The sequence below is a fragment of the Cupressus sempervirens genome, chromosome 9 (genome assembly GCF_028749045.1).
Source record: "Cupressus sempervirens isolate cs-2001-9-10 chromosome 9, ASM2874904v1, whole genome shotgun sequence".
In the NCBI taxonomy this organism is placed as follows: Eukaryota; Viridiplantae; Streptophyta; class Pinopsida; order Cupressales; family Cupressaceae; genus Cupressus; species Cupressus sempervirens.
Window position 1 is genome coordinate 416,190,846 of NC_143126.1, and position 26,003 is coordinate 416,216,848.

The following is a 26,003-nucleotide window of genomic DNA, read 5'->3' on the forward strand; positions in this document are numbered from 1 at the left end:
CCTCACCACCATAATTTTAGGATTTCTCATTTTTGGGCAAAGGCTCATCCACTCCTCTCCCTCTTGTTACCAAAGGAGAACAAGTAGTGCATGAAGAAGAATTGGAACAAAGGCTATCCGATGAAGTATCAAAGTAAGGATAGATACCTAAAGCAAAGGCAAGATATTTTGATACTACATATATAGGGACGTTGAATCTAGATCTTTCTCCAAAGGTGAAGACTCTACAAAGGAGAGATAAGGGAAAAGGGCCTACAAGGAAAACCTCCTCTTTAACCAAATACATGTCTCCTATGGGCATTGCACTAACTTGGCTAAAGAGGGAGGTGATGGTTTGACAAAAGAGGCAGTTGAACCTAAATGAAGAGGAGAGTATGCATGCACTAGTAGAAGCCATCAAGAGACCTAAGCCACCTACAGGTGATGTGCAACAATTGACCTTCATAATAAATAATAAATATTAGGACTTACTTACTCATATAGTCAATCCTCCTCCACACACTGAGATTGAAGATTTGACTCCTAAGGACTATTAGATTAAAAAAGTCCTATTAGGAAAGTCCATAGTTTACATGGCTAAAGTAATGATCACTATGAGTGCCAAGGAGGTGTTCATGCATTTAAATGTAAATGAGAATTAATTGATAAAGCTATGCATAGAAAATGAGCTTCTAAGAGGCTATTTGCATGGAATTGTAGGTCCATTGGATCAAGATCACCTAGAGGTTACTGTCATTATGGCATTGGAAAGGAGAGATAAGGGGAGTGTCCAAGTTGATTCATTTTTGGGAGCATTTCAACAATGGCATGAAAATTTTGAGCATAAAGGTGAAGAGATAATACAAGCTAATTTGAACCTATTGCATAATGTTCACTCTAGTGCAGAAAAAATGGTATCTATAGTAGACCAGGATTTTAGGCTTATGGATGAGGTATATACCTAGGGAAAAGGCCTTCAAGCACTCCAAAAAATAAAATGTCAAAGGCATCGTACACTCATGAAAGTGTATACAATAGATAAGATTGATAAACTTGAGGATTGGATTGAAAAGATAGCTAACAAAATTAAGGTCATGGAAGAACTTCATGAGGATAATCAAAAGTTAAAAGGCTAGTCTCAAGAGCATATTTCAGATGCTGATAGGTATTATGATGTTATTTCCCTTGAGATTTTTGAATATGAGTCAAAGATAGAGCTCAAGTTAATGCAAGCAGTGGTTGAACAATTCCAAATAAATTTCAAGGATGCTTCATCCGATGAAGATATGAGGCAAGCATTCAAGATTGAAGAGGTATTGTTGAAACTTATAGTAGAATTGATTATTTTGTGGAAACTCAAATGGATATCAATAATTATCAAAAAATAGTTAAGGATAAATATGAGGCTTTAGATTTTTTGGAAGCTTCCTAAGTGATGGAGATTATAAATAAATTTAAGAGAAAACATCCAAGCATTGCTCTAGTATAAAGGGGAAGAAAACCGAAAAGCTAGAAATTCAGTTTTGACACTTGGAAAATTTTTGGATTTTTTGAACTTGTCACTAAGGTGCACAAGGTGTGCTACTCCAAAGGTGCACCAAATTTTTTGAAGAAGTCAGAGGTGCGCTAACAAGTAGCTGCCAGTTCCAAATTTAGAGGTTTCCATGCACCAAAAACACATTCTAACATCAATTTAACTCCTAGAAACATTTAGAGAAGGCCAAGCTTCCATTTTTAGAGCCTCTAGTGACTCCTAGATCCTCTTAAAACTTCCTCCTTCTTATCTACTACTTCTTTCTTTTTTTTAACACTTGCAAAGGCTCATGCACCCATTAATTGATATAAAAAAGGGTGGAGTCCTACCTAGCACCATTTAGAGAGTTAGTTTGTACATAATTAGATTTTTTTGATTAAGTTTTAAGCATATATTTACATTAAGAGATATCTCACTCTCAACACAAATTAAGGAGATGATTTCTTATAAATTCAGGAATGTAACATATATTCCAAGCCATTATTTTGATATAATAATATATGCTATTGATGCTCTCATTCTGAGTGTAGTTATTCTTATCGGAGTGTGTTATTTTTGTAGACTCTTGTTAATGATAATAATGGAGCCAATATTTTTTTTTATATTGATTTGATTGTGCAATATTTTAGTTTTTGTGTTCACCACATGTTGATGAATTTCATTGACATATTGAGTTGGAGAAGAGATCACCCTATTGTTCCTACATAGCTTCTCATCTCACATGAGCACACTTTTCATGGCCTTGTGATTTGATAAGAAGTAAAACATCTTTTGGTTTTATTAAGTTTCCATTGATGATCACACCAATGGATTTTAAGGAGTAGTGCTCCTACTTTCATTGGTTTCCTACTTGATGGCAGGAATTCTTGCAAACTCCTCTCGTAAAAAGCTGATTTTGTGAATCAACTCCAAGGTTCCAAGTTGATCTTGCAACCCACAAGAATCTGTTTAGTTGAAGATAAATGTGATTGTTCACAAGGAGGCCTTTTCTAGTTCATTCTAATTTTAGATGAGATGAAGAATCTACATACTATTTCAAAATAACACAAAAAAGAACTATATTTATTTTTTTAAATGTTTTTATGAATGCAATCTAACAATGCAACTAGTATGAATTCCTACTCTAATAATGGGGTTAGGAAAGAAAATAAAAAAACTTCAAAGCAACTAACATGAAACTAAAAATTCCTAACGGACGTAAGTTATGGGGAATGACATGTTTAAGAATTAAGCTTTCAAAGAGATCAGCAAATAACCAATGAAAGAAGGAGTAGTGCTTCCCTAATTCCACTGATGCAATTGTCAATGAGAAACTTAGTAAGAATATGATGTTTCACCCTTCATCAAATCACAAGGATATGAAAAGTGTGCTCATGTGAGACAAAACGTTACACAAGCACAATTCGATGATTTATTCTCAAGCTAGTTACATCAGCAAAATTTGTCAAGACCATAACAAATACCAGAACTAATGAATCGTACAACCAAAAACAAAACAATAAACTTTTGGCTCAATCGCAATTCCATAAATGCAAATTTACAAAAATATGACACGTTCAGACAAGAATTACTACACTCCAAATGCAAGCACCAAAATAATGATTTTATTGCAAAATAATGGCAGCCCCAATTACGTATTACAATGGAGTATTTATAAGAAATTATCTTCTCAATTTGTGTTGAGAGTGAGAGATATCTTCTTGCAATAAAATGCTTTTAAATTAATAAAACAAATTAATTATATACAAACTAACAATCTAATTGGTACTAAGTAGGAATCCATCCATTTTTATTCATTAATTGGATGCATGAGCCATTACATGTTAAAAAACAAAGAATTATGAGAGGAGAAAGCTTTGAGTCAAAGTGAAAGTTTTTGGAAGTGCTAAAAATGGAAGTTGATCCTTCACTAGGCATTTTTCAGAGTTAAACTGCCATCAAAATACATTTTTGATGAATGGAAAGCTCTATTTTTGGAACTGGTAGTTCACTATTAGTAGAGCATCTAAAATGTGCACCTCTGAAGCTATGGACTTATGCACCTGCGGAGCTGCACACCTCAAAATGGTCCAAAATTTCAAAATTTTACTAAGTGTCAAAATTGAAATTTGGGCATCTAGGTTTTGTTCCCCTCCATCCCAAAGCTATGTTTGGATGTTTTCCCTTGAATTTCTCTATAATCTCAATGATTTTTCCATATCTAATAAATCTGAAGCCTCATATTTGTCCTTAAATTTCTTCCTATAATTGTCTACCTCAATTTAGGTGTCAGCAAAATCCCTGAGTTTGGTATCCAATTCTAGTAGAGCTTCTTGTGTTTTGAAGGCTTGCTACATATCTTCGTCACTAGTAGCTTCCTCAAAAATATTTTTAAAAATTTTTGCTACTACCTCTACATGTAATAACTTCTCTTGTTCTTCATCTTCAAAAATCCTTAAGGAAGCATCGTTGTAATGCTTCTCTGCTTCCAAATATCACTCTCAGGCTTGATCCTTCAGCCTATGAATTTCCACATATAATATTTCCATTACTTTATTACTATCATCAATCTTCTCTATCTAATCATCAATTAAATCTCACTCTTTTGCAGTGTATACATCTACCAAAACTCTATACCTTTTCCCCTTTACTACCTACAAAATTTGAAAGTCCTTGCTCCAAGCCCTTACCTCATCCATAATACTGAAGTCCTACTTCAATATTGCTACCATTTTATTCATGTTCTCCTATGTAGCATATAGTAATTTCAATTTCCCATGGATTATCAAAATTCCCTTATCTTCAAAACTTTTCCACCACTATTGATAGGCTTTCAAAAATGGATCCATGTGTATAGCTCCCCCTTCTCTAAGAATGGTGTTCAATGTATCCTCAAGGTGATCCAGATCAAGAGGACCGACCAATTTGGCTAAATATCCCCTCAGGATCTCATTCTATTGTTGAAGTGTTTGAAGTTTGACCTCCTCCTATTCTATGCTCCTGAATACCTCCTTAATTCCCCTAGTCACCATTAATTGGGTTGTATCCCATGTAGGCCTCCCAAGCATAACCTCTTTGATTTGATAGTCTTGGGGACTGAGGCTTTCTACATCTATGTCTTTAGGAGGAATAGCCACTTGTGTGAACAACTCTTGGTCTCGTGTATTGTTGACAAATACCAACAGTCTTGCCTCACATAATGGGGCCTCAAGTTTATTCAAAATCTTAGCAATCTCAAAAATGTCCTCCTCATCAGTGTAGAATTGAGGTTTGGTACTCCTCATTATTTTTTTTAAAGCCATCTTGGGATGTGCTTAGCTAAAGACTTGCCTCTCAAAGATGGAGTATGCTCTACCACCTCCTTCCCCTTATCACTCCTCCTTAGAGTTGTTTCCTTTTGTGAGGGCTCTCCTTTTGTAGTCTCTGTCTTAGTAGGCCCTATAGTTTGCACCTCAATGTCTTGGGAAGGTAGTCTAGAAAATGCTACCATTTATCCCTCCTTCAACACTTCATTAGTCACCATTTGTTCTAGTTCCTCTTCTTGTGATGGTTCCTTTTGAACTTGTTTCTCTTCTGAACCCTAGGGTGGAGGAGTAACCAAGCCTTTATCTACCACCATGATTTGTGGTGGAGATGGAGGAGTCAGATTGGAACCCTGTGAGTCTGGTTGCATCTGCATCTAGTCTTCTTGTTGGGGTTCACTTGTAGGGGTATCCCTAATCTTATCCCCAACTAGCTCTATTCCCATGGGCATAAAATCAAAATTTGACATTTTGAAAATGTCATTAGCCTCCTCACTCTGCTCATCCACCCATTGTTGTACTTCATCTTTTGAAAAAGAGACTTCCAAGGGTCTTGCTTGGTTGGATGGTGATGTGCCCATAATACTCCTCATTTCTTGCTCTATGGCTCTAGCTAGCTGGGTTCTTCTCTGCAGGGGCACTTGTTCCTCTTCATCTTCATCTTCTTCTTCCTCTTCTCCCTCTAGAATGGTTTTAGGAATAGATGAGAAAGGCACCATTCTCTTAGTCATCATTTGCCTCTTCTTCATTTGGATATTAATCCTCTTTTATTTCATAGAGGAAAAAGGGGATATTGGCTCTTCTTGTGAAAGAGGAATGGAAACCTACTGACTCTCTCCCTCTTCTAACTAGCTAGGCACAAAGGGAGGCAATTGAGGGTCATCCTAGACTTGAGCAGCACTAACATCCTCATACCCTTGTACACTCTCTTCCTACTACTAGAAAGGTGCTTGCGTGTCACCCTGTTCTATTTCAATCCTTTGAGGGAGGTCCTCTTCCTTTTATTCTTTTGTTTCCTCTCTGGAGGGTGGTAGTATCTAGCCAAGCGGTCAAGTTGGTATATTGTCTCTGGCCTAATGGGAGACTGGGATACAAAGGTAGGAATTGTAACTTTCTTCCCTCTACTTTTCTCTAGGCAAGCTTGAGTGTGAAAGATCACAGTGTCAAGTATTGGATCAAGTTGAAAAGCCTTCTTGATCCAATCCTTTGTCCAATGATTAATATCATCACCCTCCTCCTTTTCGACCTTAGTATTCATGATGGGTCTCTGATTTTCTCTAAGTTGAGTAGGGAGTCTAGCAGCTCCCCAAAATCTTGTTGCCTTATTTCCTCTAGAATGTTCAATTTGAGAGCCTTCTCCACTAAATACAAAGTCATACTACAATAGTCCTAACATAGACATCATAGTCATTTGTTGCATTCATCCAATGGTCTTCAATGGCCTCTTCGTGATGGAATTCTTTGCCAGCCAAACTCTCCACTTTTCCAATATTATCAAAATAGGACCGAAGAGAGTTGTATTCATCTAGGGGATAATGTTCTCACTCCTACTTAAAGGACATAATATCTTGTTTTTATTTTACTTGGTATGGTCCTATGACCAAGCACCATGTCCAACATGGTCTCAATCGCCTTCTGACCCTATCATAGGTAGACTCAATCTATCATGCAATCTCTAGCAAAACCAATTTATCACTTGGATATCTAGGGAGCTTCTTAGGGTTGATAGAGGCACCAGCTACTCATAGATATGTGAATGTCTTAAACTAGATGTAATAGGCCCTGAGAGTTATTATCTATGTTATTGCCTCATTAGATAACCTCTTTGCATAATCACCCTCTATGAATCAGATGACCGCAAAGATGAATGCATCATTCACAATTCTGTATTCCTTTCTCTGTGATGAGAGCTTCTTCCTCACCAGTTGAGGGTAGACACTATAGGGCCAAGCATTAGGATCCTGCATATTGCCTCTTTTGTACAATCTAGGATAATTGGTGGCCCTTGCTACTAGTAGATATACCATGTAAGAAGTCATATAGAACTTCTTCTTGTCTTTGACTACCCCCAATTTCTCACACAAGTTTTCACTTAATGTGGTGGCCCAGTCCAGTGGCATCTTCAGTGTCTTGATTTTTTTCAATAAAATTGACCATGAAAGTGCTGAGGTGGCCAACTGCTGGTAGACCCATGACTCTACTCAGAAGAATGATAGCATAGCCAATATCCTTCTTCATGTATCCCCTAGTCATGTCCACCTTTCCTATGATCCTATCTAGAGGAGTCTTCTCAATGAGATAAGAGAACTAGATGATTTCTTATGCTTCTTTTGGGTGCTCCCTATACCACCTCTCTGCCACTTCATAGAAGAATCTTATGAATTGATTTTCCCTTAGAAGATGGAAGACCCTTTCAATGTTGTCAGGTCAAAGGTCAAGAACCACTTCTCCTATCACACTCTTTCTTCAGGAACAAAGTGTTGAGCTAGTGTCATGATCAACTCCGCTAATTGTACTAATACAGGATGCAAAGCTATGCTCACCAACCCCGACTAGATTAAAGTAGATACCAGAGTAGATCTCTCTGTAGGTTTGTTGCAGATTCTGAGGAACTCTCCCAAGTCAGTATGTCCCAAATCAGTGTCTTTGATTTCTACATAGTCATCTTGGAACCTCGACTTCAATGGTATGCCTTGGAACTTGAACACAACAGGCTTAGGTGTCATTTTCTCTCTAGATGTAGATGCCATTATATCTACACGACACAAGAACAATGTTTATTAGTTCAAAATAATGAAAACCTAGAAATTAAAGTGCAAAAGGATTCAATTATTTATTATAAATAAATAAAAATTAAAAAAAGATGCTCAATTTTGGTGTTTTTTATTTAAATTTTTTTTTTTAAAAATTATATTTCATTTATTTATTTTTTATTTTTATTTTTAAATTTTTCTTTCAATTTTTAGTTTTTATATTTTCTATGGTTTACAAGTGGGAGGAGCAATGCACAACACATGATACGCAAGGTGCACAATAGAAAAGTGGGTGTGCAATGGTGAAATGCACACAGTATAAGGTGCACACGACACTTTGTGTATCTTTTTGCGAGATGCGTGCAATAGTGGGTGCAATGTTGAGGAGTGGGGTGTGATGATGGGAAGCATACACATCATAAAGTGGGCACGCATGGTGTGAAATGTGGTGTGCACATGGTGGTAAAGTGATGCAGTAGTGCATGAGAGTGAGCACAAAGCGACAATGAGAACGCACAATAGCGTCTGTGCAATGAGTTCAAGTTTGGTGTGCACAAAGTAGGGTTTTGTACAGTGCATGGGAGTTTGATTTTGGTGCTCATGGTTGTGCAATATACGGAAGGTGTGTTTGATGTGTGCAGTGCATAGGAGGTGTGTTTGGCATGAGGTACAGCCAAAGAGTGACATAAGACATGCGCGATGTGCAAGGGGCGCACCACAAAGTGTGTGCAATGGGATGCACATGCGGTGCATGGTGCACATTGCATAGGAGAGTGGTGATGCAATGTGCAGTGTGGAAAGGGTTTTGCGCACCTTGTTGAAAGTGTGGAGCATGGAGGGAGTCATGAGTCCAGAGTCTAGAAGTGTGAGTGTGCACACATGAAAAATGAAATGAAACATAATGAGGAGTATGGAGAGGTGGGGGTTTATATAACCCTGCCCACCTTGGGTGATGTGTAGTGTGCATTGTGCAAATGCATAGTTGGTATTGCGCATCATCCAAGGTGGGCTGCACTTTCGTGCACCACATGAGGTGTGCAAGTGCGTGGATGTTGATTTGAATTTTTTTAATTTTTTATATTTTTTAAACTTTTCAACCTTTTTATGACCTTTTTGATTTTATGAATTTTTGGTTTTTTTTCAATTTTTTTAAACTTTTTTAACTCTTTCAATTTCCATGATCTCGAATTGTGAGTCTGGGGATCCAAAAAAAGAGTAGGGAGTCCCTATTCTTCGTAGGGAATGGGGTGTGCTTTGTGGAACCACAACAATGTTCTTTATGAATCTCCCTTTCATGTTATTTTCTTTCATCTCTCGTTACTTATCTTCATTATTTTCTTTGCTAACCCTTGTTTAAATTAGGAATTCATATAGTTTCATTGCTAGATTGCATTCATTAAAAAATAGAAAATACCAAAAACATATCTCTTTTGTGGTTAATTTTGAATAGAAAGAAGATTGAGCATCTTATCAGAAATTAGTTAGAACAAGAATAGGCCTCCCTATGAAAAAATACATTTATATTCAACTGAGAAAATTCTAGTAGGTCACAAGATCACCTAGAAGCTTGGAGTTGATCCCAAATTATCTTTTCAATAAAGGAGTTCATAAGGATTCCTATCGTTAAGAATTGTGCAAAATGATAGCAATAGTTAGAAACAACTTTATATTGATGATGGATAAGAGTTAACTAACTACAATAACATCTTATAATTACCTCTTACTTTCCTCAATCTATCTTTCCCCATCAGGTACATATTCCCCTTCAAATTTTTTAATGGAGTTGGGATCCCAAATGCAATGGATCTTTGACAAAAACTTAGGAAGTATCCACTAATGTACACCATAGTTTGGTATTTAACATAGAACCCTCAGGATGTTCTCTTTGTTAAACCAAGCCCTTCATAAATTTCAAGTGCCTCTCAACCATCTACATTGACCTAGTTTGTACAGATCCACATAATTCAATCTCCTCAACTTGATGTATGAGGTAGTGTTCTTGAGAATTGAAAAAAGTTGAAGGTAGACACTTTGCATTTCACAGATGAGCCATGGAATTTTTCTCTTCCAATATTTTATATATTTTTTGTCAATTTTAAATAAAAATATATAATAAATTACATAAAAAGAAAAGCAAGTCACAAATATGATATATGTATAAAAATATAAAAATAAGACTTCTAACCTCATGTACTTTCCAAGATCATATATAACTTGTTTAATACTATTGTCAAAATGGTGTGAGAGGGATAGAGGAACATATGAAAATCATTAAAAATTGATCTTTTCAATATATTATGGAATAATACAATAGGTAGTACATATAATTTTATAAATTTATTATAAATAGAGAACATGAATTACCTTGACAAAGGTATGCCAATCATGCGTTTTCAACCCTGGCCCAAAATCACCTTTCTTTGATACAAGACTACTTATATTTGTAGTGAATCCTGTAGGAATTTTTTTTATGACTTCTTTTAATGCATCACTTTGTTGCTCTGTTAATAACCAAGGAGGGGCGCTCATATTTATGTGGTCTCCATTGTTATTTGATTCAATAAAAAAATTTAGTGCATGATTGGATTTATGAATGTCATTACAAATTTTAGCAATTTTTTCACTGACATGCCTTCCATCCAATATTTTCCATAGTGTCTTTGTTATATTCTTTCCAATTGGCAATATACTTTTGTGCTTCTCTTGCTCTTCATCCTGATGATGGATCACGTAGTGTGATTCGAAACATTGATGGTAAAAATCTTAACACAATCGAATCCAGAAACATACTAGTACAATATAATGGATTGTGGAAATTTGTTCTCTTTAATATGCATAGCATCAAATAAATGCACAATTGGGAGATTCTTGTAGTACAATAACCTACTAAATTGAGTAGGATAATTTTTTATTCCTCTAGGAAGTTAGTCATTGATGCCTTGATGACCTTTATGAGCATCAATTACTTCATTACTAAATAAAAGACAATATCAAAATATAAATTTCAAACTTCAGACCACAAATTAGACATTACCTCAATGATTTAGTCAATCATATTCCAACATCCATAGATGAGGTGTCATTCTTTGTCCTTGATTTTGTCTCTTCTTTCATATTAAAAAGATGTTTTCAGTAATTCAATACTTATGATTATTGAAAAGAAAGTGCCTAAACTCATCGAATACCTACTTTCCTAAACTTCTTGAATGACAAGATTTCATCTTCAGACCACAAACTAGACATGTGAATTTTTTCTTTGTCTGAAGAACTAAGAGATCATGTATAATTGGATCATATACAATTATCATACACAACTTAAACATACAAAAATAATATGTAAGCAGTATAACAGACCAAAAATATGTGACCTTAACAATATAACATGCTGCAAAAATAGTTTAGGCCAGAGGCATCATGAATGTCCATAAAAGCATTGCATGGAATGGAAATTGTCTTTGTCCTATTGGTCTAGAGATGTCATACATAGTGACCCCATTCCATAAATTCCATAACTCATCAATAAGGGGCTCAATATACATGTTCATATCTTAAACTTCGTACTTACCTAGTAATTGAATGAACATAAATATTACATAATTATTATGACCATTTTGATGCACTACTTATAAATTAATTTAGATAATTATTAAATGAAAAAATACCTCGTCCAATAATTAACAATATTATGTTCTCCCTCTTTATGGACATCCAAGGAGGAATGTTATTGTTAATAAAATAAAATGTCACACTGAGTAAACGTATCTCATATCTCCAAATGGATTGACACCATTTTCTGCCAATGAAAGCTTGAGATTATGAAGTTCTCTAAAGTGTGGTCATATCTTTTCTATGCCTTTAAATGTAGAACCATCAATAGGCATTTGTATAATGTCATCTTGACTTCTATTGTGTGCATGATAATCCATAAATTGTGCCAAGCTAGTGGACCTAAATAATCGTTCAAGATGTGGAATAACGAGAATGTACCAAATTACCTTGTGAGGCACCTTTTTTGTTATTTGATCTAACCAATATCTACTAATATGACAATTAGGGTGCCATTTTGTTGTAGATTCATATTATTTATGATATAGAATGTGATTGTTGGGACATGCATGTATTATCTAATACTTCATTCCAATTTGATTCATAATGGTAGATAATTCTCGGTATGAACAAGATAGAATGTTTGATGGTAGTAACAAAAACTCACCTATCAACCTAAAATAACAAATATAAATTTTTAATATAATGGATGGTAATGGTATGATAACATTGAAGATGATAAAAATGGCATACCTTAGCACATGTGACATTTCTACATTAGATAAACCATTCATAACCTTCAAGTTCACCAACGACACTATAGTAGATAGAAGAGTTGTTTGGGAGCCATGGTATAGGGGCTCATATGCCTTCTCATTTATAGGTATATCAAGACCATCTTCATCATCATTATCAGATTGGCTAGTACCACCATTGTGATAATCTTCATTAGATGCACAAATATCATCTTGTTCAATAATGTCCTTGGCACATTATCATCTTCTTCCATGGGAGTGTTATCCTCGACATGGATATTCACACGTCCATGTTCCTCCAGTTGGAAATCCATATTCACCAATAGAAGAAAATCATAGCACCCTTCAACATGACCATGTGCCTACAATGACTCTAACTGTTGTGATTAAAATCCTTTGATTCTTTAAGCCCTTACATTTTTTGCAAGGACAAATATATTTATCAGCTTTTATTTAGAACTAAGACCACAATCTCACAATTGTCTCATTATTTTTTTCTAGGTTGATATTGTCAAGCATGTCTTTCTTTACAGGAAAATATATCTACAAAATTATTGGACATGTTATACTTAATATTTATATTTGCATATATGGTTTTGAAAAAAAAAATTGGTGTAATTAATGTGTATCTCTAAAAAAATGTTGGACATGTTGTACTTAATGTTTATATCTACACATATGGTTTTGAAAGAAAAATTTGGCCACCTTGCTCAAATTCACCCATATTATAATCAACGAAAAGATGTCTACTTACAATGATCTTTGTTAATATCCTCCTTTGTGTCACTTCATTCTTAATTCTTCTTGAAAATGTAAATTCTTAAATATTCTTTATTTCACTAGTTTTTGAATTTCATCACTAAAACACCTAATTCTTGGTTTATTAGCATTTTGGTGTCCAATAATGGAAAACATGTTTGTTTCACCTTAGACATGCATTTCTTACCATTCTAAAGGTTTGGTATTATTTGGTGTCCATTAGGCTTAAAAATAAAAAATGTTGTCATATTTAACAAGAAATTGCAAATATGCAAAAATGCTTGGGACAAGCCCATTGGCCACTTCAAACTTGATGCACTAGGCTAAATATGACTTTGTATTTAGCCTTAGAATGCATTGTTTGACAATGTAATCAGAAAGGGAAGATTTTGGGTTGGATTTTCTAGATGGAACAGTTCATTCTTGGTCTAGTGGAAGGTTTTTAGAAGTATTAATGGAAGATTTTTATCGAGATGCTTAAATATGACATATTAAGATTTGATTTCTAGATTAGAAGTATTAAATAGCGAAAGTTGACTTTTTTTTTAAGCTTAATTTTTTCCTAGTATATAATATTTAAAACTATCCATTTTATGGATCAATCATGTCCTATTGTCTCACCTAGTGGTGGATAAGATCCCTTTATTTTATTAATTTCCTTTCCCCTACTCTATGCTAGTCCAAACAACATCTCTCAAACTACTAGTGCACTCTTGTATAGATTTTTGAAGATGTGGACTTGTATATATATACAAATCACCTTTAGCACACTTAAATAAAATGGAAAGATTTTTTGGAAAGAATGAATTCAAGCTTTAGTTCTTTGTGGCAACTGGATTCAAAGCATATTACCCTTTTTTTAGATTTTTATTTGGGTTAAGGCATTGAATTATAATTGATTAAAGTATTGAGTATCTGTTGTGAAGATCTAAGGTCAAATTTCACATGGAAATATTTTATATGAAATCCTAAATTGACTCTAATTGGTTCATAGTATAAAAATGGTTGATTGTTATTAATTTGAAATGGATAACTTATGAACAAGATATTTATAAACTATTATCTATATATAGATAGATAGATAGATAGATAGATAGGTAGTAATCAAAGTTCTACACTTCTATCTTATCTACTCTCTCTCTCTCTCTCTCTCTCACACTCACTTTAGCATGAGATTGTATATAGGATCATACTCTTACTAAAGCAAAGGCTAAATGAAACTTTATAAATTTTATCCCCATATAATTTATTTCTTATCTAGGTCCCACTAAAACCATGTGGCCTTCCATGTGCATTTTTTGATTCCACACATATTCATAATATTGTATCTCAAAGTAGGATCTTTGTTCCAAATTCAAATCCATCTTGGGAAGAGAAGGAAAATTATGGAGGACAAGGGCAACTTAGGGTTTCTCTTTCCCTAAAATTTTCCCTTATCCTCAATGTTTGGTATCAAATCTAAATCGGGAAATATTTACTTGGTTTTAGTAGGGATTGTAGGCCTACTTCAATATCAATGGAGATTTGTATCCCAAAATGGCTAGGAGAGATATATAAACAAGGATGCCTCCATCATTTTGATAAGTGTCCAATTCACTTCAAGGTAATGAATTTTAATCTAAGATCTCTCAATTATATTTTTACATCACTAATTGTGATCAAATGAAAAGAGCATCACATCATCAAGATATAAGGCATTGTTTCTCAAATACAACCTCTGTTACATATAAACATAGCCTTTTACCTATTTTTCTATGCCCAAGATAAGGCAATAAATGTAAAGAATAGATGAATTCAAGGTATTTAATTATATGAATGGTCTATAATGAAATCAAACCTACTTAGATCTATATCAGCATCCACTAATTAAGAGAGATTTAGATACAAAATAAGGAAATAAAAAAATAAATTATGCTACTAGATGATTAATGAAGCCTTACATTTAGTGTTAACTTAAAAGCAAAATATATTTCATTGCACTAATAATATGGCATATGCTGATGTGGATTAGAAGCATCAAAAAAGATATATGTACTTCAATGTTAAATATGTCATTGAATGGAAGTTATCATAATCAAATACAAGTTCATTTTAGTAGGCTTACTAGCAGCATAATGAAGGGTGCTTGCAAGAGTTTTCAAAGTGTGTGTTTTTCTCATGCAATGGAAAGAGTGGTTAAAGAAACAATAATAATTATCATCATTGCAACATTATTGATAAGTATTCATGCTTAAAAGAGTCATAAATTCAAGGCAATGTTTATTTTCAACATTTCTAGCAACAAAATATTAAAAAGTAATGCTCAATAGATCAAAGTAGATCACATATGAAGGTAAAAACCAATTTGAACAACAACATGCATGTCTAATATGAGAAAATGGTCAACATGAAAAATAAAATATCCTTATTATAGGAAAGAGATATTTTTGTATGCAAATGACATTTTTGGTAGATATCCCCATCAAGCTTTCTTTCAGCACACAAGATCTTTTGGAGTGAGCTTATGTATTACAAATAGAATAATGCATCTACAAAATGTACAACATTTAAAGGGTTTCCTTAGATGTTGCAAGAATATCACTAGAAGCTTATAAGTAGAGGTGCTTCATTTGTGAGTCATTAGATTAGAAGCAATAATGAATGTGTATACATTCTGGAAATAAAAACATGATGTTTTTCAAGATATATGGGGTTCATATTTAAAATGATAGTGTTCTAATTATATGCAATAGCATGGTACATCTTGAGTGCTTAAATGCAAAAGATTAAGATAGGTGATTGTAGAATTTGAAACACAAGGATGTCACAATGTCAAGAGAAATTACACCAAAATTATCCATAGGATGGAAAAATCATATGATAGAATTGAAGATCCATTAGAATCTATGTATCATTGTATGGAATTGGATTAAGCATGAAAAGGGAGTAGAACAATAATTTGAAATTGATCCTTTTATAACAAGATGTTTGAAAGCCAAAAATGTTGAAAGCATTTCCAAGTAAAGTAAGTAACCACTACAAAAATAACTATTATTGGATCCTTAGAGATCAAAATATATGTTACAACAAAGGTAGCTTATGCACAACCAAGACATATTACCTTAGCATGAAATTTGGGTAGCAGAGAATGTAGAGAACAATGTTAGATTTTTATTCATTAACATTACTTTGTCATATTTAAATTAATAGAATAAATTGGAGACATGGATGCTCTTATAAAGGTGGAAAATCAAATTCCCCTATTTGTTATCTTGAAATTATTGGAGTTGGAAGGAGCAGCAATAGAGTTAGAAGGTGGAATGGGCTAATATGCAACAACAGAATTAGTCATAATGTTGAGTAGACATAGTCTATTTCATGGATTTCCTTTCTAAAAATCTCCCATGAAGAGGTTATATCACAACTAAAGGAGCATATGATGAACAAAGAGTGACCTGCACACCCTTTGTTGGATTTGTGTAGGATGGTGTTTGAAGATTCATTAACAAATTCAACTGGGAAATTGACTACTCCTATTGAACTCATAATATCTGCAATGATATTATGAATGATAATATCTACATCAACATACCAATGAAGTGAAACTAAAACATCTAGTAGGTTGCCTCTCCATTACATGTACATGACCTCTTATCACTTTTCCACAACAACTCAATAATGGATTACTATGTGAGCAACAATAAAACTTCCCCTTCTTTCCCTATCAATCCACTTCCAATAAAATAATAAATTATACATCGTTCATAAACCTATTTGTAAATTACAATGGATAGTTAAAAAATAGAAGCATTAAAGTGATTTTTTTATACATAAAACATATCAAACCCTTGCCAATATACATAGCTCTATACACTTCTCACATCACATATTGCATAGCAAACTTTGGTCTTCTCCTCTAGCGGTTACTAGGCTTGGACCAAATGCTACACCTTCAATATCATCAACAGAGTTCCACAAACTACAATAGCTTCTCCACATCACAATCATAACATAATTCAAAGCACCAAAGAAAACTTGAAGAATGCAAAAAACTTAACTTATATGATATAACCTATAACACAAATCACTCTGCTCACAAAAGAATGTGGTACAGACTCCTCAATGGGTCTCTCTTTCCAATAGATTGGTGGTAATTTTTGTTACCAAATGTTAATTTATGTTCTCATAGTCACCCCATTGATTCCAGATTCATCCCATTCCAAACTTCTATTTATTTTTGGCGAATCTATAAATAGAAGATATTTGTAGCTACTAATCTAAAAGACTCAAAAAATAAGGAAACATTGATAACATGGTTGATTCATAGTCACTAAAGGACTTACCTCACTAGCACAAATAGCTCTTGTGGTGCACACATAGACAAACTTCCTCTAGTCAATGTGAAACAACATTAACAAACTTTTTTCTTTTTTTTTGTTATGAACTTGTGTTGGTCAAAATTTTGACCAGATTGGGAAAACCTAATTTGGTTGAAACTTCAACCAACTAAGGAATAAAAACAAAAAAAATTGTATTCATCAAGCATATTAAGAGCTAGGTCAAAATTTGACCTATAATGTACTAGTGTGCTGAATTTAAACTTTATCAAATGTAAAACATATAAAACATTCATCACAAGTTTGACATTAGGATTTTATATGGAACCCCAATTTGGAAAAAACACCAACAACATGTCACCACTTTTTCACTCTTTCTAAGTAAGTTCTGTTAGGAGCCAACCCTATAAAAGGTTACAATACACACTACTAAATGTGACATAGTTAGAGGATTTAAACACCCTACTAGGAGTGGCCTTGACAAAGGGATTTGATCATTCCATTTAGAATGTCACCTTGCTAAAGGATTTACATAGACTATTAAGTCCTTCAAATGAATGTTAGGTCAACCTCTATTAAAAGGATTTCAATACAAATTATTTACAATTATTAGAAAGAAAACAATAGGGTTTTGATTTGTATGATTACAACTCACTTTTGTGGGTTTAGATCATTGTTCAGTTCATGTGATGATTCTCTGATAAGTTCCTCACTATCATCATTGTCCTCAACTTTCTTGGGGACCCTAAAAGAAGTCAACCCCCTTCACATTAAAACTTAATCCTTCTTCTCAAATTCACTTACCCACTTCAACAATATTTGTGCAAGCAATTCCTTTTGCTTCACTCTCACACTTCCTTCATGCTTCATACTTCATACTTCATGCACCATGCTCATTTTCCTTCAACTCTATGCCTCCTTAAATAGGTAATTCTTTCTTTTCCATTTTCCATGATCATCGTAGATCTTAGGTTTTAATATCTGGTTCAACATGATTCATTGTGTCTATCCACCTTCTTGATCATCCTTTAGAAACTTATCTGGAATCTATCTATTAGGTCTTTACCTAATCCTTTGCTTGAATTTAATCATCCAACTCATCAATATTACCTTCAATATGGTTTCCATATCCCAAGAAATCAACTCAGTCAACTAGAAAACATGGTTTCTCAAATATATTCAAAATACTATCACTCAGCAATCACTAAGTTCTAACACTCAATCATCACTTAATCACTCGATCGATGTAGAACTTCTAGCTCAGCATCAACTAACTTGCTCAATCGATATTGATGCTCATTCAACACTAGTTCTTCCACCAATTGTGATTGTTATCATCATTTGATTGTAACAATCTAAATTATTTAAAGAAAAGATTTCCTAAATAAACTAATAAGAATTTGAAATTCTAAATAATATAAAAAATAGTTATCTAATGTTGAAGAATAATCAAATTTTAAAGATTAAAAAAGAAGTATCAAACTGATTTTAGTGTTGAATAAAATATCATTTTACTAACAATACAAAAAATTGTGTGTGTGTGTGTGTGTGTGTGTGTGTGTGTGTGTGTGTGTGTATGTATGTATGTATATATATATGTATGTATATATATATATGTATATGTATATGTACATATACATACATATATATATATATACATATATATATATATACACATATATGTATGTGTATGTATATAGATATATATGTATATGTACATATACATATACATATATATATACACATATATATACATATACATACATAGATACACATATATATGTGTGTATATATGTATGTATATGTATATATACATACATATATGTGTATATACATACATATATACATATATATATATATACATATGCATATATATACATATATGTATACATATGCATATATATACATATATGTATACATATATATGTATGTATATGTGTATATATATGCATACATATATGTATATATACACATGTATTTGTACTTATGTATATATATACATATATATGTATATATGTACATATATGTGTATATATACATATACATATACCTATACATATATATACATACATACATATATATACATACATACATATATATATATATATATGTATGTATGTATATGTATATATATGTATATATCATAATCTTTTATTTTTCTTTAAATATATACATGTACAAATATAAAGTGATATCAATTTATAATTATTTTGAACATTCTCATATATATATATGGCACACACATATCAATGTTAGTTTGCATACATATATATTATATATTGTATAAATATTAATATATTATAGCATATAATATATATTTATAAAATATAAATTAAGAACATTTAACAAAATTTATTTGAAACAAAATATGATGAAAGCTCTAGGGAGGCAGCACGGTGCTTCTAGTGGTGACACCACAATTGTTGCCTTCCCTTTGAGAATGGCAGACTATGGTCAGCCACAGGAAAAACTACACACCAAAACATAAATGCATGTATAGCCCTCTATCTTTTGAATATGCCATCCAATGGTATGAAAAATGAACTTAGTGCCATCCATAGCATAGAGATATGATAGAATAAGTTAGGGTTTGATAGGTGTTTTAAGAAAAAAGAAATGCATGAATTAATGTGTGCACTATATGGTTATTTTTAATTCACTTTAGACATGATGATCCTATTTAGAATATTAAAAAATTGGGTTAGCTCTAATATAATATGTAATATTTTTTTCACTTGTCCTCATTATTATTTTTAATTGGGGATTAAACACAAATAAAGTATAAGAAGTACATATTTTGTGAAATTTAAATTTTAGTTTAATAAAAATATAATATTTTTTTAAATGGGTGAATTAATAGTATTTTTACTTCATTATTATTATTATTTTTTTAATTTACAAGTGTACGATTTACGTTAATGTAAACGTTAACTTTTTTTTTTATCAATGAATAGTCGAGGCCTTGATATATTTTATTAAGTAATAAAGAAGTACATAAGCATAACTCCATTCAAATGGGCACTGGTAGGAAAGAATGGAGAAGAAAACCTCCAGTCTACCTAGGGACAAGAGTCCAATATTATACAAGATTAAAAGGGGCATACCCCAGTGAACTCATTAAAGATTTACAAAAATTAAGGGAAACATCCCATAATTATAGAAATTTATTACAAATCAAGAGATCTTTGTATTCTAGCTTCAAGTTCCTCTGATGCAAGTGCTCTTCTCCAACAATCCAATATAAAGCTATATAAAAAACTCCTCAATTAAAACATTAGTAATGAACAATAAAGGAAAATATCTAGGAAATTGACTTCCCAAAGGAATTACTCTAAAATCGATGAGATGGAGCTCACCTAATGCCAATATTTAGAATGAGAATTAGTAGCACATTTTATTTCTAATAACAACAAAGACTAAATATAGACAAATCATATACCCTTATAGAGATAAAACCAAGGTGCGAGGCTCATAAGTAAAACTAAACTACTTACCTAAAAGCTTAAAGGAAGAGGGAATATACAGAACCCAAAAAACCTAAACAAAGAATGATTATAAACATAATACCAAAAAACAACAAATGAGCCAAATAGAGCTAAATTGAAAAAATGTAGATCATGGAAATAGGAAGGATGGGCGAGGATCCATCCAATCGGTCTACCCAATTCTCTTAATTAGTGAAGATAAATAGATCTATTAAAAAACCAGAAGCAACTATAAATCTGCACTTAAGGTAATAAACATATACTATAAATGTAAACTCTGAAATCTGAATATGCCGCAATATGTCTCTGACAGTACATAACCATTGAAGAATAAGTGAATAAAAACTTCTAAATCCATGTGTAGGAAATTCATAAATAACAATGAAAATGCAGCTTATACCAACTAAGAGAAGAACACAGGATCCCCCAAATCGAACAAATCAAAGCTAAATCATGTAGCTAAATACCAAATGAAATAGGTAATGGATCTAGAGATAAACTAAATCGGTAAAATGCTTGAGTCTCACCAAAAAAAAGAAATTAAGACAAACACCAAATCCATTAAAGTCTTTAATCCTATCATTGGAATATGCAAAGAAGCAGAAATTTTTTTGATATAGCAGTGAAATTATGCCATCTTAATTACTAAATTATACCATATTTAAAAGTGGTTAAAGGAATCGATATCGATAATTAGAGAATGATATCAAAGAAACTAAGAAGCCACATCTAGACAAATACAAACCAGAATTGCTAAAATATCTACATATTTCATTTATAAAATAGTCCAGTTATAAAGTAGCATTACAAGTTAGAGACGACTATAGACTTAACTATGATAAAAAAAGTAATAGCCAATCATTATATAGAGTCCAGGGATGATATATACATCCAAAATAGAAATAAACCAAAAGACCAAAAGCTATAACCTAGACTAAACCAGATAGCAACTAACCATCCCTTGGAAACACCATGATCACCTCTGAGACGTCATTAGGGTTTTCACTCTTGAAGTTGGGAGGGAGATCAACCTTTGCCTTAAGCCTACTGATTTTATTAGCATTAGGTGTACAAAAGATTAAAGCCTCTCTATTTTCAAATGAAACCCTAGGATGAATGTACGAGTTAAAGATATTGAGATAATCAGTTAGCCAATCTTTGTTGTCTTCTAACACAATGCCCCTCTAATGCAATAGAAACCTAATGGATGCCTCCATTTTTGGCCACTGGGTATAAAAAGCTAGGCTCTCCTAAATGATTAGCAATGGGTGATGATATGCCATATCCAATTTGGAGGAACTAGGAGGGTGGGCCATGTATCTTTCCAAAAGAGGCATGCAAAATTTACTATCAATGCTCCTCATTGCCTATTCCAAACCCTTCCTCTAGGTGGGCTGAAATAGATCATTACAAAGCTGAATTGAGAAGTCGTGATCCACTTTAGCCCTTGCCAAGCAACCTATGAATGACACTATTATACTGCTATTGGTATGCCAAGTGAACCTATAATTGAAAATTCCTTCTCTGATTACCCTTCCAACCGCAATTATTATCATGTCATCTTATTGGTGTAAATAATTATTTACTTATTACACTTACTTAAGTTTACTTAGGTTAATGCATTATTTTATTATTATTTTAGGTGAGACACTTAGGAGTTTTTGTACTCTCATTGAGTTATGCAACTCTAATTATGCACATGGTGTCTACAACACAAGAGTATGCATCATTCACTGAGTTGTCATGTTGACAACACAGTTATCTGCACTCCTCATTTAGCACATGTTGTCTACACCACTAATTTACATGCTACACCATTGTAGGCTTATCCTCACATCATTGCACTTAATCTCGTGCTCAATGGAGGATAACCCATATCTGGTGGACATGTGTCTAGTTGTATGACATATCATGATGCTGACTTCTATGCATTCTAGAAGCTCTCCCAAGGCATATATATTCAGGCACTCCTAGTGTACTCTCAACTAGTTACTGAATGAATATCATCATTCTGATCATACTCTGTCTATTTTGGTCTACTGTGTGCTTTTGTTGAGTTCTTTAGTTCTTGGGTGAATTCTGGTCTAAGCCAAATTCTTACACATCTAAAGGGTTGAGGATTCTATTCCATCATTCTAGGGTCACATTGCCTCGAAAAGCCATGGTGCATTCTTCCTTTGTATGGAAAATAAGCACATTAGTCTCCATTATCTCTGAAAATAGGATGACAAACCTCAAACTAGTCTAAAAGGAAATAGGATCTAACCTAAAAAGAACACCTACTAACACCCACTCATAGGAACACTGAGATAGGAGTGGGAAACAACTTGGACTCCATAATTACTCGATCAAGAGAAAGCCTAACAATAATTATAAACTCTATCTTTAGAAGGAAGTAGAAGAGCGGGGTGTCTCAGCCATAATTAGCTAGGTGGAAGAACAATATTCTCAATACCATACTTAACTATGATAAATACCACAAAAACTAAAAAATTAAAAACCAAATATATTAAAAGGTTGAATACTAAGGAGAAACACATTAGTCCCTAGTGTTTCCATACTTAGACTAGTTACATGTATGTTATCTCCATCCACACCTTTGTTAGCAAGAAGATCCACTTTAGTATTTCCTTCATGATAGATATGGTTGTTAGTATACTCCTCAAAGAAGTCTAGAAGGGCTAAGACATCTCCAAGTCTATAATTGAGGTCCAGTTAGTGGTGGAGCACATCCTAACTACATTCAAAATGATTTGAGAATATCCTTCGACAACTACTTTAGACACCCCAACCTCATTGCACAGAAGTAACCCCATTTTCAATGCTTCTAATTCAGCCAGATTGTTAGAGGTAGGTTTAATGGACATAGCCTTTTTTGCTATCCACTAACCCGAGTCATTGTTGATGATACATCTAATTCCCATTGTACTAGGATTACCTCGGGCAACCCCATCAAAGTTAAGTTTGAACAACTCTTAGGAGGCGAAGACCATTTGCAATTAGCTCTATCAATTTTATTATTTTTGAAATAAATGAGTGGGGGATTAATAAGGTTGACCCAATTTTTCTTGATATAACCATCCCATAGAGAGAAGGAACCTTCTTCTTTAGAACATTTCCTAAGATGTAAATTAGTGACTTCCACAATACTCACCTCCACTTTAAGGATAAATTCCTTGAATTTGAGTTCCAAGTCATGAAAGATGCGTCTATTCCTCTCCTTCTGAATTTCCCATGCTAAACTTGATGGGAAAATATTGCACATTTTTCTATAGACTCCCCTACCTAAATTGGAATGCCAACTACTGAGAAGGTCCTAGAACGACTTAGAAGATGGTGAGGACCATTCCAATTTAGATTTAAGCCACTCCCAATAATTTTGTGAGGATGGATAATTAAATAATAAGTAATCCACATCTTTAGAATTTTCTTTTCATAAGATACATCTAGAAGGACCTCAAATCCCTAATTTGCTAAGTCTATCAGCTCTCGGGATCCTATTCTAAAAAGCTAGCCATAGAAAGAAGTCAACCTTAGGGAGGCAGGTCGAATCTCGGCAAAGCTTGAGTGGAATATCCACCTAATCTCATCTTTGAGAGTGTAATAAAGCTTTATAACCATCTTTAACTCTATAATTACCATCGTTGGCTACTACCCAAATGAGGATGTCTTTCTCCTTAACTTTCTCAATAGGCCTATCATCCAAGATCTTATTAAAAATTACCACTTCCTTCGGATCAGCATCTAGGCCATCCACCAATTTCCAAACCCAATAATCAATACCATTCACAAAATTTTTGGTTCTATAATTACTAACTTTGTTCCCCCAAATAGATGTTAACAAATTCTTCAAATTGACTGGAAAGGAATTGGAGATTATAGGAGGATGGCCATCCCAGGAATCTTCCCAAAATAAGACATCCTCTCTAGTTCCAATGTCCCAAGTCGGAAACTTGTCAATGAGATCTTGACAATTCAGCATAAAGTTCCAACTTTCAGAACCCCTGGGAGGATTGGTCATTCTGAAGATGGAAATAGGTTCCTCAACATTGAGATACTTGTTGTGCCGAATCTTGGCCCATTTAAAAAAAATTTCCTTAAACATATGCCATATAAGCTTTGCTCCTAAGGCTTTATTTTTCCACTCTAAGTTCTTGATATTGAGGCGACCTAATTCCTTAGGTTTGCAGATATTTTCCAATTTGATTAGGGCTAATTTTTTGTCCTCTTCACAATCCTTCCACAAAAAATTCCTAAGATTAGCTTCAAATTTAAGACGATGACACTTTGGGAGAGGAAGGTAGGAAAGGGGATAAATAGGTATGGCTAAAAGGACTAATCTAATTTTAGTTACCTTTCCTACTTTTGATAGCCACTTATCTCTCCATCCCCCAATCCTTGAGTCTATTTTACCCAAGGTATTATGCCAAGCCTTGCAAGATTTAGAGCCCTTTTTCAAATCAATTCCCAAGTATTTACATGGGAATTGTCCTTTTTTGTATCCCATGAACTTGAAAATATTATCCTCTATTTCTATTTTTGTATTCAAGAGGAAAATCTTAGATTAAGCCTTATCTTTTGTCTAGATGCCATCATATAAGAATTGATGATAGATTTAAAGCCTGATGCTTCTAAAATAGTGCTCTTACCAGGAAGAATCATATCATCTGCATATTGTTGATGAGTAATATTAGGTAAATTCCTAGTAAATAGAATTCTAGAGATAGTATGATTCTGATAAGCATTAGATAGAGCTCTCCCAAAGGCTTCAGCTATAATGATGAAGAGTGAGGGAGATATGGGGTCGCCTTGTCGTAAACCCTTGGAGATTTCAAAGAAACCTTCAAGCATACCATTGATCAAAATGGAGATCTTAGGCATAGAAATGAATTTGAAAATGAGATTTATTCATTGGTGCAAAAATCCAAAAGCTTCAAGGATCTTGCATAGAAATATCCAATCAACCATATCGTATGCTTTTTGGATATCCAATTACATGAACATACATGGATCTTTACTTTTGCCAACTGAATGTATCATTTCTTGAATGGTAATGATACCATCAAGAATTGATCTTCCAAGAGCAAAACTAGTTTGTTCCTTTGAGATAAACTCAGAAAGAAAACCTCTTAACCTATTCGCCATAAACTTGGAGAAAATTTTGTAAATAGTATTGCATAAAGTGATAGGCTTAAAATCTCTAGGACATTCTAGATCAAAAATTTTTGGAATCAAAGTTAAGAAGGTAAAATTAATTTCTAATAGTAAAGCTCCACCATTCCTAGAGGCTTCAATAGCCTTCCAAAGGTCTAACCCAATAATATCCCAACATTTTTGAAAGAAGGTCTGAAAATTGTTAGGACCAGGGGATTTATCAGGGTTAATATTGAAAGCAATTGACTTAACCTCTTCTAGAGTAATCGGTTTATTTAATAGTTTATAATCCTTCAGAGAAATGACTTTAGGGATAAATTTGAGCATCTCATCTTGTGCTTTTTTGTTTGATCCCTCAAATTTATTAAGAATACCTTTAAAATGAGTTACAAAGGTTTCAACAATATCACTAGGATTCTCAATCTGAGAACCAAGATGGTT